Source organism: Molossus molossus, unplaced genomic scaffold (assembly GCF_014108415.1).
Source record: "Molossus molossus isolate mMolMol1 unplaced genomic scaffold, mMolMol1.p scaffold_m16_p_6, whole genome shotgun sequence".
Lineage (NCBI taxonomy): Eukaryota > Metazoa > Chordata > Mammalia > Chiroptera > Molossidae > Molossus > Molossus molossus.
In genome coordinates, this window is record NW_023425399.1 from 107,332,474 (window position 1) to 107,345,556 (window position 13,083).

Below are 13,083 nucleotides of genomic sequence, written 5' to 3' on the forward strand. Positions count from 1 at the left end.
TAATTAAATAATTTCAGTAGAATTAATGTTTCTCTGCAGTTTATACTTACACACCGGAGATCACATGTGAATATAAATAAGAATTTCAATCATTATGAATTTTGGAGGCATCAATTTGATTACAGATAAAAGCAGTAAATTCATATTATCATAATGTTTTAATAATCACAAAATATTTTCCTTTAATTTAGATAAAGAACAGATGAGAAAAAATTGTTCATACTTTTCAATCAACTGAGATGTCAAAAAAGATACTTACAGTGAGAATTTGTTCACTGATCTATCAAATGCTTATGTTTTGGATATGGAAGTCATTTAATGTTATTTGTTTTTAATTCTATGTCACCTTGATATTTATTGAAGCAATTATAATTTCCTTAAGATCTGATTCTTTAACTTACTGGAACAATTACCAGCTCATTTTGGGACAAGATAATCAAATAAGGTCCATCTGAGAGACCTTAAAGGGCCAATTACTGCAATGACATTCATTTAAAATGGCTATTTGGGAGGAGTGGTGAAAATTGTTATCCAGTGGAACTTTAAACGAATACAATTTTTAAAAATTTGGACAAATGCTACTCCACTTGCTATTTGACATGGCCTTTTACTTTAGACCCATGATGGGTTCCTTACCCTGGGATTCTCAACTCAGCTCTTCTCATCAGCTGTCCCTCACACCAGGAATGCTCCTCCTCCACGCGTCGTCTGGAAACAAACTTCAGGTCTTGCCTGAATCACTTCCCCAGAGAGCCTTCCCTAGAGAGCACACGTCTGCCCCCCTGACTGCCTAGAAATGGTCTTAGGACATCCTGATCTTTTCCTTTGTAAAGCTTTGAACAATTGTAATGAAACATATTAGTGTCATTATTTAATTAAAAAATTTTTTCCTTTTATTGATTTTAGAGAAAGAGGAAGTGAGAGGGAGAGAGAGGTAGAAACATTGATGAGAGAAAACATCAATTGGCCGCCTCCTGCATGCCCCTGCCTGGGGATCGGGCCCACAACCTGGGCATGTGTCCTGACCGGGAATTGAACTGGTGACCTCTTGGTCAACCACTGAGCCACGCCGGCCAGACTCATTATTTAATTACTATATTTTGCTTCCATCAGTCAGTAAGGTCCCCACAGTCGCTGTTATGCCCACCGCTCACCACTGTGTTCCCAGCATCAGCAGTCACAGCACATGAGAGTGTTCAGTAAAGTCTACTCAGCGAAACGCTCATGCGTGCCTGCTAACTGAGTAACTGCAATAAATGTAGCCACTTTGTAGCCCTGTGTTTTTATTTTGGCCCATTTGCAATATCATCTTTTTTTATTTATTTTTTATTTTTTTATTTTTTTTTATGAATTTTTATTTATTTTTTTGTTACAGATATTTTACCTTTTTACCCCATTGGCACCCCCCACCCCACCCCCTCCACCCTGTCCCCGGCTTAGTTGTCCATGTCCATTGGTCATGCATACATGCATATAAGTTCTGTGGTTTATCTCTTCCCACCCCCCCACCCCCCATCCCCTCTTCTGAGGGATGTCAGTCTGTGCCCTACTTCCATGTGTCTGGGTCTACTGTATTCCTCAGACTGTTATGTTCATTATATTCCGTATATAAGTGAGATCATGTGGTATTTGTCTTTTTCTGCTTGGCTTCTTTCACTTAGGATAATACTTTCCAGGTCCCTCCATGTCGTCTCAAAGGATAAGAGATCTTTCTTTCTTACCGCTGCATAGTACTCCATTGTGTATATGTACCACAGCTTTTTTATCCATTCGTCTACTGGTGGACACTTGGGCTGTTTCCAGATCTTAGCTATTGTAAATAGTGCTGCTATGAACATGGGGGTACATATATTCTTCCTGATTGGTGTTTCAGGCTTCTTAGGGTATATTCCCAGCAGTGGGATCACTGGGTCAAATGGAAGTTCAATTTTTAATTTTTTGAGGTAGCACCATATTGTTTTCCATAGCGGCTACACCAGTCTGCATTCCCACCAGCAGTGTATTAGAGTTCCCTTTTCTCCACACCCTCGCCAACACTTGTTGTTTGATGATTTGTTGATGGCGGCCATTCTGACAGGTGTGAGGTGATACCTCATTGTTGTTTTAATTTGCATCTCTCGGATGATTAGTGATGTTGAGCATTTCTTCATATGTCTCTTGGCCATTTGTATGTCCTGTTTGGAGAGGTGTCTATTCAGCTCCTCTGCCCATTTTTTAATTGGGTTCTTTGTCTTCCTTTTGTGGAGTTGTGTGAGCTCTCTGTATATATTGGAAATTAACCCCTTATCTGATACATCATTGGCAATGATGTTCTCCCATACAGTGGGTTGCCTTTCCATTTTGATGATCGTTTCTTTTGCTGTGCAGAAGCTTTTTAGTTTGATGTAGTCCCATGTGTTCATTTTCTCCTTTATTTCTGTTGCCTTAGGTGATGTATCAGTGAAAATTCTGCTCCGTATGATGTCCGAAATTTTGTTGCCTACATTTTCTTCTAGAATTTTTATGGATTCACGGGTCACATTTAAGTCTTTTATCCATTTTGAGTTTATTTTTGTGTATGGTGTAAGTTGATGGTCGAGTTTCATTTTTTTGCATGTAGCTGTCCAATTTTCCCAACACCATTTATTAAAGAGGCTGTCTTTACTCCACTGTATGCTCTTGCCACCTTTGTCAAATATTAATTGAGCGTATTGCCTTGGGTCCATTTCTGGGTTTTCAGTTCTGTTCCACTGGTCTATATGCCTGTTCTTGTGCCAGTACCAGGCTGTTTTGGTTACAGTCGCTTTGTAGTATAACCTGATATCTGGTAATGTGATCCCTCCAACTTTGTTCTTCTTTTTCAAGATTGCTGTGGCTATTCGGGGTCTTTTTTGGTTCCATATGAACTTTTGAAGTATTTGTTCTAGTTCTATGAAATATGTCGTTGGTATTTTGATGGGGATTGCATTGAATCTATAGATTGCTTTGGGTAGTATGGACATTTTAATTATGTTAATTCTTCCAATCCATGAACAGGGTATGTGCTTCCACTTTTTATATCTTCCTCTATTTCTTTTTCAATGACCTGTAGTTTTCTGCAAATAGGTCCTTTACTTCTTTGGTTAAGTTTATTCCTAGGTATCGTAATTTTTTTGGAGCGATGGTAAATGGGATTGTTTTTTCAGTTTCTCTTTCTGTGAGTTCATCATTGATGTACAAGAATGCCGTCGATTTCTTGACGTTAATTTTGTATCCTGCTACTTTGCCAAATTCATTTATTAAGTCTAATAGATTTTTGATGGAGTCTTTAGGGTTTTCTATGTACAATATCATGTCATCTGCAAATAATGACAGTTTCACTTCCTCCTTTCCAATTTGGATCCCTTTTATTTTTTCTTCATGTCTGATTGCTGTGGCTAAGACTTCCAGTACAATGTTAAACAAGAGTGGCGAAAGTGGACATCCCTGTCTTGTTCCTGTTCTTAATGGAAATGTTTTTAGTTTCTGTCCATTGAGTATGATGTTGGCTGTAGGTCTTTCATATATGGCCTTTATTATGTCGAGATATGATCCCTCTATTCCTACATTGCTGAGCGTTTTTATCAGAAATGGATGCTGGATTTTGTCGAATGCTTTTTCAGCATCTATTGATATGATCATGTGGTTTTTATTCTTCATTTTGTTTATGTGGTGTATCACGTTTATTGATTTGCGAATATTGTACCAGCCTTGCATCCCTGGAATGAATCCCACTTGGTCGTGGTGAATAATTTTTTTGATGTATTTCTGGATCCGATTTGCTAGTATTTTGTTCAGGATTTTGGCATCTATGTTCATCAGGGATATTGGCCTGTAGTTTTCTTTCTTCGTAGTGTCTTTTTCTGGTTTTGGAATTAGAATTATGCTGGCCTCATAGAACGTGTTTGGAAGTCTTCCTTCTTCTTGAATTTTTTGAAATAGTTTGAGGAGAATGGGTGTTAGTTCTTTTTTGAATGTTCGGTAAAACTCCCCCGTGAAACCATCTGGGCCTGGGCTTTTGTTTGCTGGGAGAGTCTTGATTACCTCTTCAATTTCCTTAGTTGTTATTGGTCTGTTCAAGTTTTCTATCTCTTCCGGGAATAGTTTTGGGAGACTGTGTGTTTCTAGAAATTTGTCCATTTCGCTGAGATTGTCGAATTTGTTGCCATATAGTTGTTCATAGTAGTTGTTAACGATCTTTTGTATTTCCGTGGTGCTGGTTGTTACTTCTCCTCTTTCATTTCTGATTTTGTGTATTTGGGTTCTCTCTCTTTGTTTCTTGGTGAGTCTAGCTAAGGGTCCATCAATCTTGTTTATCTTTTCGAAAAACCAGCTCTTTGTTTCATTGATCCTTTGAATTGTTTTTTTGGTCTCTATGTCATTTATTTCTGCTCTGATCCTTACTATTTCCTTCCTTCTACTTGCTCTGGGGTTTTCTTTTTGTTTGCTTTCTAATTGTTTAAGTTGTGAGGTTAGACAATCAATTAGAAATTTTTCTTGTTTTTTTGAGGTAGGCCTGTAGTGCTATGAACTTCCCTCTCAGAACTGCTTTCGCTGCATCCCATAGATTTTGTGTTGTTGTGTGTTCATTTTCATTGGTTTCCAGGAAGTTTTTGATTTCTTCCTTGATCTCCTCGGTGACCCATTCATTGTTTAATAACATGCTATTTAGCCTCCATGTGTTGAAATGTCTTTGCATGTTCTTGTTGCAGTTGATTTCTAGTTTCATGCCATTGTGATCTGAGAAGATGCTTGATATGATTTCAATCTTCTTGAACTTGTAGAGATTTAGTTTGTGTCCTATCATGTGGTCTATCTTTGAGAATGTCCCATGTGCACTTGAGAAGAATGTGTATTCTGTAGTTTTGGGGTGTAATTCTCTGTAGATATCTATTAAATCCATTTGGTCTAGTGCTTCATTTAGAGTCTCTGTTTCCTTGCTAATTTTTTGCCTAGAGGATCTATCCAGTGCTGTCAACGGGGTGTTGAAGTCCCCAGCTATGATTGTATTGTTGTCGATTTCTCCTTGGAAGTCCTCCAGAAGATTTTTAATATATTTTGGTGCTCCTATATTGGGTGCATATATGTTTATCAAGGTTATATCTTCCTGTTGGATAGATCCTTTCAATATTATGTAGTGGCCGTCTTTGTCTCTAGTTATGGTCTTCATTTTGAAATCTATTTTATCAGATATGAGAATTGCTACCCCAGCTTTTTTTTGCTTTCCATTTGCTTGGAAAATTTTTTTCCATCCCTTCACTTTCAACCTATGTGAGTCTTTTGTTGAGAGATGGGTCTCTTGTAAACAACATATAGATGAGTCATGCTTTCTTATCCAATCAGCTACTCTGTGTCTCTTTATGGGAGCATTCAGTCCATTTACGTTTAAGGTGATTATTGATATGTACTTATTTATTGCCATTTTTGTTTAGTGTGGTTCTATTTTTGTTCCCATTTCTACTGCTAATTACAGCAGTCCTTTTAACATTTCTTGCAGTGCTGGTTTGGTGCTAATGTATTCCCTTAGCTTTTTTTTGTCTGGGAAGCTCTTTATTTGATCTTCTATTTTGAATGATAGCCTTGCTGGGTAGAGTAGTCTTGGATTCAGATTCTTGTTTTTCATGACTTTGATTACTTCATGCCATTCCCTTCTGGCCTGTAGTGTTTCTTGTGAGAAGTCAGCTGAGAGCCTTATGGGGTTCCCTTTGTAGGTAACCTGTTGCTTATCTCTTGCTGCTTTTAGGATTCTCTCTTTGTCTTTAATTTGTGGCATTTTAATTACTATGTGTCTTGGTGTGGGCCTGTTTGGGTTCTTCTTACTTGGGACTCTCTGTGCTTCTTGAACTTGAATGCCTTCTTCCTTCACCAAATTAGGGAAGTTTTCTCTCACTATTTTTTTGAATATATTCTCTATCCCTTGCTCCTTTTCTTCTTCTTCGGGGACTCCTATGATGCGAATATTATTACGTTTCCAGTTGTCCCATAGTTCTCTTAAGCTGTCTTCCTGTTTTTTAATAGTTTTTTCCTTTTGTTTTTCTGATTGGTTGATTTTTTCTACCCTGTCTTCTAATTCGCTGATCCGGTCCTCAGCTTCCCCTACTCTGCTTTTTAAACCTTCCAATGTGTTTTTCATTTCGGATATGTCATTTTTTATCTCTTCTTGTTGGTTTTTAATTTCCATTTGGCTTATTTTCAGTGTCTCTATGTCCTTACTCATGCTGTTCAGCTTCCTCAAGATCATGGCTCTGAATTCTAGCTCTGTTAACATGCCTAATTGCTCCACATTGATCTCATCTTCGGTGGAGGTGGTTTGCTCTTTCATTTGGCTTCTGTTTCTGTGTTTCACCATTTTAGCTATCACTCTGGGCTTTGGAGCCTGTCAAGTTCTCCCTGTGGGTGTTGGTGTTCTGCTGTTTGTGGCTCCCTCTCCTGTGTTTAGATGAGCGAGGGAGGACCCGCGTTGAACACCACTGTCAAGTCTTACTTTCCTGGTTAAAGCTGCCAGCCCAGGAAACGTACTGTTATCCTCTAGCTTTTTGCCTGGAAGCTAGCAGTCTAGGTTAATTGATGAGTTTTGGGTTGTCAGTTGATTGAAAAACTCCCTCTGGTGCTCAGCCAAGGGGCTTTCAGGAGGGTGGGGCAGATGCTGGTCCTTAGTGAGCCTCAATTAGCACTTCAATGGCCCACAGGGTGGGGTTGGATCTCCGAGGGAGGGGCTGCTGCCTCTCTCAGAGCCCTGGGAAGAAGCAATGTGGCCACCGTCCTGAGTGGCTGCACTCAGCCAAAGCTCCGAGAGCCCTCCAAACCCCGAGTGTCCCGACACAGTTCCAGTCCAGTCTGCCCTCCCTCTGCCGGAGCCCAAGGTGAGTGGCTGTGGCTGTTTCAGCCTCTGTCCCGGCTGCGCTGTGGGGCCGCCTGGGAGTGTGACCCGAGGGCGCCGCTCCCAGCTGAGGCCGCTGCCGAGCTGCCGACCTTGGGCTCCCAGCCCCGTCTCGCGCCTTCGCAAGCCTACCGGGATGGAGTCAGTGTCCCTCGTTGTATGGTCCTCGCAAGCTGCTTTTCTGTTGGTTTTTCCCGTCGATTTGTCTGTGTTATAGTTGTAATTCCAGTTTGGTTCTGGGAGACGGTCTGTGTAGCTCCGTTCACTCCGCCGCCATTTTTCGGTCCTCCACTGTATTTTCCGCAATATCATCTTTTTTTCCCTAGAACATCCTTGCTTTTCAACCAGCTCTCCAGTGAGCTAGATGTGTTTGGACCTGCAGGGGAATGGTTGACCACCGCCGCAAATACCAAAGCATGAGCATCCTAATGGGCCTAAGGTACGCGAGTGAGGGTGGAGATGTCACTGTGGAAGTTACGCTTTGCTGGATAGGATGTTTGCTGTATCAACAAAAATTTGTACCCCGAGAGAAATGCAAAATGCTTCTACCCATTCTCTGGGTGGTATGTTAAAAGTTTATGGGGTCCTCTGGACAGTCTCTTTCTAGAAAGTTTCAGGATCTGAATTCCTGGGTAAGTAGTACGGTCACTTGGTGAAGCTGAGTTATTAGTGTGCAGAATAAAAGTCCACTTCTAGGCCTGGGATCATTTCAACACAGCACATAGTGGTCTAAAAATCACACATGGGTGTAGGAAAAAGTTGCCTGAATATAAATTAGAACCTCAAGCTGATCAAAGGGGAAGAAAGTAATATTTGAAAGAAAAGTTAAATTCAACTCCAATGAGATTCTGTTAAAAGCTTGACCTTTGTCACAGCAAAACTTTTGGTCCTACGAAAATTAGATAACACAGCCACAGTGTTTTGAAGTCAAGTTAATTTTAGGGCAATAGTTTTCAAGGTTAAAAGTGATAGGGAAATGATTGGATAGGAAATTGAAAGGAACAGTCTGTGTCAGATGTTAATATAATTTAACTAGCAATCAAAAGAGAGAGTTGGTAGGAATTTAAACTTTAAAACCAAGAACTAAACATTTATCAGGAGAGACTGCTTTGCAATGTGGGGGAAAAAATGAGGCTTATTTTAACTGTTTAGTTATCACTGGGATTTTAATGATGCATAGTTCATGGTAGTAATCAGGATTTTATAGATGAGAAATATAAATAAAAATGGGTTGCACAATTTACCACTATTTTTAATTTTTACTGCATGATGAGGAGCTTTTTATTTAAACAGTCATAGAATACTTTACTATTAAATAACTCTTCTCTTATGAAAGAACATGATGTATTCTGTATGTTATATAAATTATTACATACAATTAATGTATAAATCTTACCTCATTGTTGGGAATACCATTGCTCTAAACTTAATCATTTTCTGTATGAGGCAAATACAGATTCTTGGTCTAAACAGATATAGAAAGAACATGCATGAGATGAAAGATAAAGGACTTGGGAGAGGGTTTTCTACCTTTGAAGTGTCTTCACTTTTTAAAATATGTTTTTTATTGATTTCAGAGAGAGGAAGACAGAGATAGAAACATCAATGGCTCCAGAGAAACATCAATTGGCTGCCTCCTGCATGCCCCCTACTGGTGATGGAGCCTGAAACCCAGGCATGTGAACCTCAACTTCCTGGCACACGGGACAACACCCACCCCACTAAGCCACACCAGCCAGACTGAACTTGCATTATTTTTAATAAATGGATGGCTATCTCTTACCATAATCTACGATAGTGGAAAAGCATGTGAGATTAAATTTTAAAAAATCAGATTCAAGCCCCAATTCCACAGCTCAGCAGTACGGTGAAATTCAGGGGGTCTCTACTGTCTGAAAATAGTAATGCCTACTCTGTAGAACTGAAATAGGATCAAAAGTTACTGTGTGGCCCTGGTTGGTTTGGCTCAGCAGTTCGAGCATCGGCCCATGGAACAAAGAGTCGTGGGTTTGATTCCAGTTAACGGCACATACCTTGGTTGTAGTTTGATCATGACCCTGGTCAAGTTGTGCGGGAGGCAACCTGTTGTATCTCTCACATCAATGTATCTCTCTCTCTCTCTCTTCTTTCCTTCCCTCCCTTCTATCTGAAGATAAAGGAAAAATGCCCTCAGGTGAGGATTTTTTTAAAAAGTTACCGTGTGTAGAAGCTGAAATTGACACATCACATTCTGGCAGAGATGAGCCTTGTTGAAATATAAGTGTGTAAGGTTTACTTCTTTGTTCCTCTTGGAACTAGACTCTTCATTCTAATAGACACCGAGAACCCTATGTTACTACTTTCTCACGACATGTCATCTGGAGGAGCAGGGATGGGGAAGAATGGGGGAGTCAGGACAGGACAGAGGGCAGTGTGAGGCTGTCGCTGACCTGGCCACCACTTAGCATGAGCACAAGTGAAGGCTTCCCCCTATAAATGACTGCTTCTAACCTCAGTCCATCTGCAGGGAGAAGGGGAAGAATTTATTCCCACCCAGATCTCCTGTGGCCGAAGGACTGCACTGTGTGATGTTAACCTTCTCATATGCAATGTTTGGGCATTCCTGGGGATCCCTGCTGATTCCATGACTTGTCTAACTAAGTGCACAAGGAAGCCCCCGGGCCGGAGGTCAGTGACAGCTGGGTGGGTGGGAGGTGATTCCCTGCTGGGTTGTGGGTGTGTCTGAGTGGAAGGCCATGGTGATGGCCAGACGTGAGTGATGACCGAGGACTTGGAGACAGTGAGCTGAGAGAAACTCAAATGGCACAAGCAATTCTATAAGGACACTTAGAGTGTAAGTCTCTAAGAAATAGTTGAGGACAAATAAAAGGTTTCTTGAGAATAACTGAATCCATTCTGCTCTCAGAACCCATTGTAAATACTTCATTTTTTACGGTATATGGTACATGCAGAGAAAGTCTATAGATTCCTTCTTATTTCCAGCTTTGTTCTACGGAGCTACTCGAATCTCACAGTGGGACCCAGAGGACCGTCCCCGTAATAGTCCTCTCAAAATTCCTTTCTGTGGATCCCACACTGTTCTTGTCCCGTGCCATCTGCTTGCTTCAAGCTGTTATGGAAAATACAACAGTTTTTAGTTAAGTTTTTTATTTTTTATTTTTTGGTGTGTCTGCTGAAGGCACCATCTTTAGGTGGAAAGAATTTATCAATCAATAAATTTAGAAAAGGCTTTTCTTTTTACCCCTTTCATGTTCTGTGGAACACCATTTGTAGCTTTAGAAATCTTTCTCACTTGCCCACCAGAGAATGTGTGTACATTTCCTTGATGAGTGGGCATCTCCCGGCTCTAGCGGCACAATGTGTGCTCAGGGAGGGGTGGGGGCTGCTTTCAGCTCTCCCTTGGGTGGGAAAGAAATTCTCAGCTACCACACAGTACAGTGAGTGCCAGGATATTTTCCTTATAGGAAAAATTTACTTTTGACCCAGTGATCCCACTTCTAGGAATGTACCCTAAGAAGCCTGAAACACCAATCAGAAAGAATATATGTACCCCCATGTTCATAGCAGTACTATTTACAATAGCTAAGATCTGGAAACAGCCCAAGTGTCCATCGGTAGACGAATGGATAAAAAGCTGTGGTACATATACACAATGGAATACTACGCAGCTGTAAGAAAGAAAGATCTCTTTTCCTTTGAGATGACATGGAGGGACCTGGAAAGTATTATCCTAAGCAAAACAAGCCAAGCAGAGAAAGACAAATATCACATGATCTCACTTATTTGTGGAATATAATGAACTAAACAAATTGCTGAACAAAATTAACCCAGAGACATGGAGGTGGGGTACAGGCTGACAAGCCTCAGAGGAGGGGTGTTGGGAGGGGAGAGATAAACCACAGAACTTACATGCATGTTTGCATGACCAATGAACAGAGACAACAAAGCTGGGGATGGGGAGTGGGGAATGGGGAGGAGGGTGTCAATGGGGGAAAAATGAGAAACATCTGTAACAAAAACAAATTAATAAATAAAAAAATTTTTTAAAGAATTTACTTTTAATCTGGAAGGAACAAAATTTAGAGCATATAAAATCTAGAGCATATAAAATTTAACTATGTCTTGGCATAGTCTACCACAAAATACAAAAACGTGCACAATCTTATCAGACATATTATTTTTTTCTCCACTTTCACACAATTCACAGTAGAATTCCTATATATGGATTATAGGTTTACATTGAAATAGCTCCAGTATTCACGGTCATGGAGACAATCCTTCTCAAGAAAATGTATGAAATTATTGGCTGGAGAGAAACAGAAGCAGATGCAATATTTTCACCTGTTAAGAAAAAGCAAGAAATCAGTCCTCTATGCTAAAGGAAATATATGTTAGGAGACATTCAAAATATATTTCAACGAATACTATTGTTTTTGAGATATAAATGTTCCTAAGCCGTTGTGTTATTTATAATGACAAAGTTTTCAGAAACCTAAAAGTTATGAATTGTGTGATTTGATTTTTCTCTCAACACTTTCAAGGAAGGCTATTTTTTTTTTTTTTAATCCTCACCAGAGGACATTTTTCCATTTTTTTGTTCAGGTAGAGTGGGAGGGAGAGAGAGGAACAGAGAGAGAGAGAAACATCGATGTGAAAGGAACACATCGAGTGGCTGCCACCCGCACAACCGACCAGGGCCGGGGACAAACTGCAACCGAGGTATGTGCCCTTAGCGGGAACCGAACCCGGGTCTCTCCAGACCGCAGGCCGACGCTCTAACCGCTGAGCCAAACCGGCCAGGGCAAGGAAGGCTATTTTTGAAATAGCCTTTCTGGGGGAGTCGGGTGAGCCTGCAGAGGAGCCCCACCGAGTAGGAAGGGAAACAGCTTCCAGTTGGAAGTTGGTGCATATGTTACTTTGAAGGGCTCAAGCAATTCTTCCCACAGAAACAAGGCAGCTTCCCTGACGGAGCAGTTAGCTGCAGAGAGGCAAGAAGGCAGGTGTTTTGGAGAAAGCAGCTTTAAAAAAATTTTTTTTTCTTTATTGATTTAAGAGAGAGAGGAAGGGAGAGGGAGAGAGAGAAAAACATCAGTGAGAGAGAACATCGACTGGCCGCCTCCTGCAAGTCCCCCACAGGGGATCGGGCCCATGACCTGGGCATGTGCCCTGACTGGGAATCGAACCAGACCCTTCAGTCCCTGGTTCGACACTCAATCACTGAGCCACACCAGCCGGGCATAAAACAGCTTTATTTTCCAGAAAGAAGAGTTATTTTCATACCCATATTGAGGATTTTGAGTTGGCCTTCATAACCTACATACGTGAATTCCTTCAAACCTGCACGTGTCTGTACTGGAGCTAAGAGTGAGTCCCTGGAAGGCGGCCCAGATGGATCTAGAACAAGTCTCAGCTAACACTTGTTGTCCTAAAGGGGGAGGGGAATTCTGCAAAGAACTCTTCAGGGCTGCAGGCAAAATGGCATGAATTCAATGTTCATTTCCTAAAAGTGGGACCCCAAAACTCATCAAAAGAATGAAAATCAGAGCAGTGCTTTTTGCCTGGTGGAGGGAAGACAGAAAATTGGGGTTGAGTGGAAAAGGACCACGAGAACTTTCTAGGATGATAGAAATATTCTCTCTTGATTGGAGTGTTGATTACATGAGTGTAAGCATTTGTCAAAATCTATTAAGCTCTACACTTAAATGCTCAACATCTCTAATCATCAGAGATTCAAATGAAAATGACTATGAGATACCACCTCACACCTGCCAGAATGGCTGCCATCAACAAATCATCAAACAACAAGTGCTGGCGAGGGTGTGGAGAAAAGGGGACTCTAGTACACTGCTGGTGGGAATGCAGGCTGGTGCAGCCACTATGGAAAACAATATGGTGTCTCCTCAAAAATTAAAAATGGAACTGCCATTTGACCCAGTGATCCCACTGCTGGGAATATACCCTAAGAAGCCTGAAACACCAATCAGGAAGAATATACACACCCTTGTGTTCATAACAGCACTACTTACTATAGCTAAGATCTGAAAACAGTCCAAGTGCCCGTCAGTAGATGAATGGATAAAAAAGCTGTGGTACATATACACAATGGAGTACTAGGCAGCTGTAAGAAAGATAGATCTCTTACCCTTCGAGATGACCTGGAGGGACCTGGAGAGTGCTATGCTGAGCAAAATAAGCCAGTCAGAGAA

At 40.8% G+C, this 13,083-nt stretch overlaps 1 long non-coding RNA gene across 1 annotated transcript in view; it reads left to right on the plus strand.

Moving 5' to 3' along the window:
- Positions 1–8,654, plus strand: part of LOC118619110 — a 44,389-nt gene extending 35,735 nt beyond the window's left edge. Inside the window, exons 3-4 of the long non-coding RNA XR_004957136.1 lie at positions 7,204–7,316; positions 8,455–8,654. This is a non-coding gene — a long non-coding RNA (uncharacterized LOC118619110). The remainder of the gene's footprint in view (positions 1–7,203; positions 7,317–8,454) is intronic.
- Positions 8,655–13,083: the final 4,429 nt, after the last annotated feature.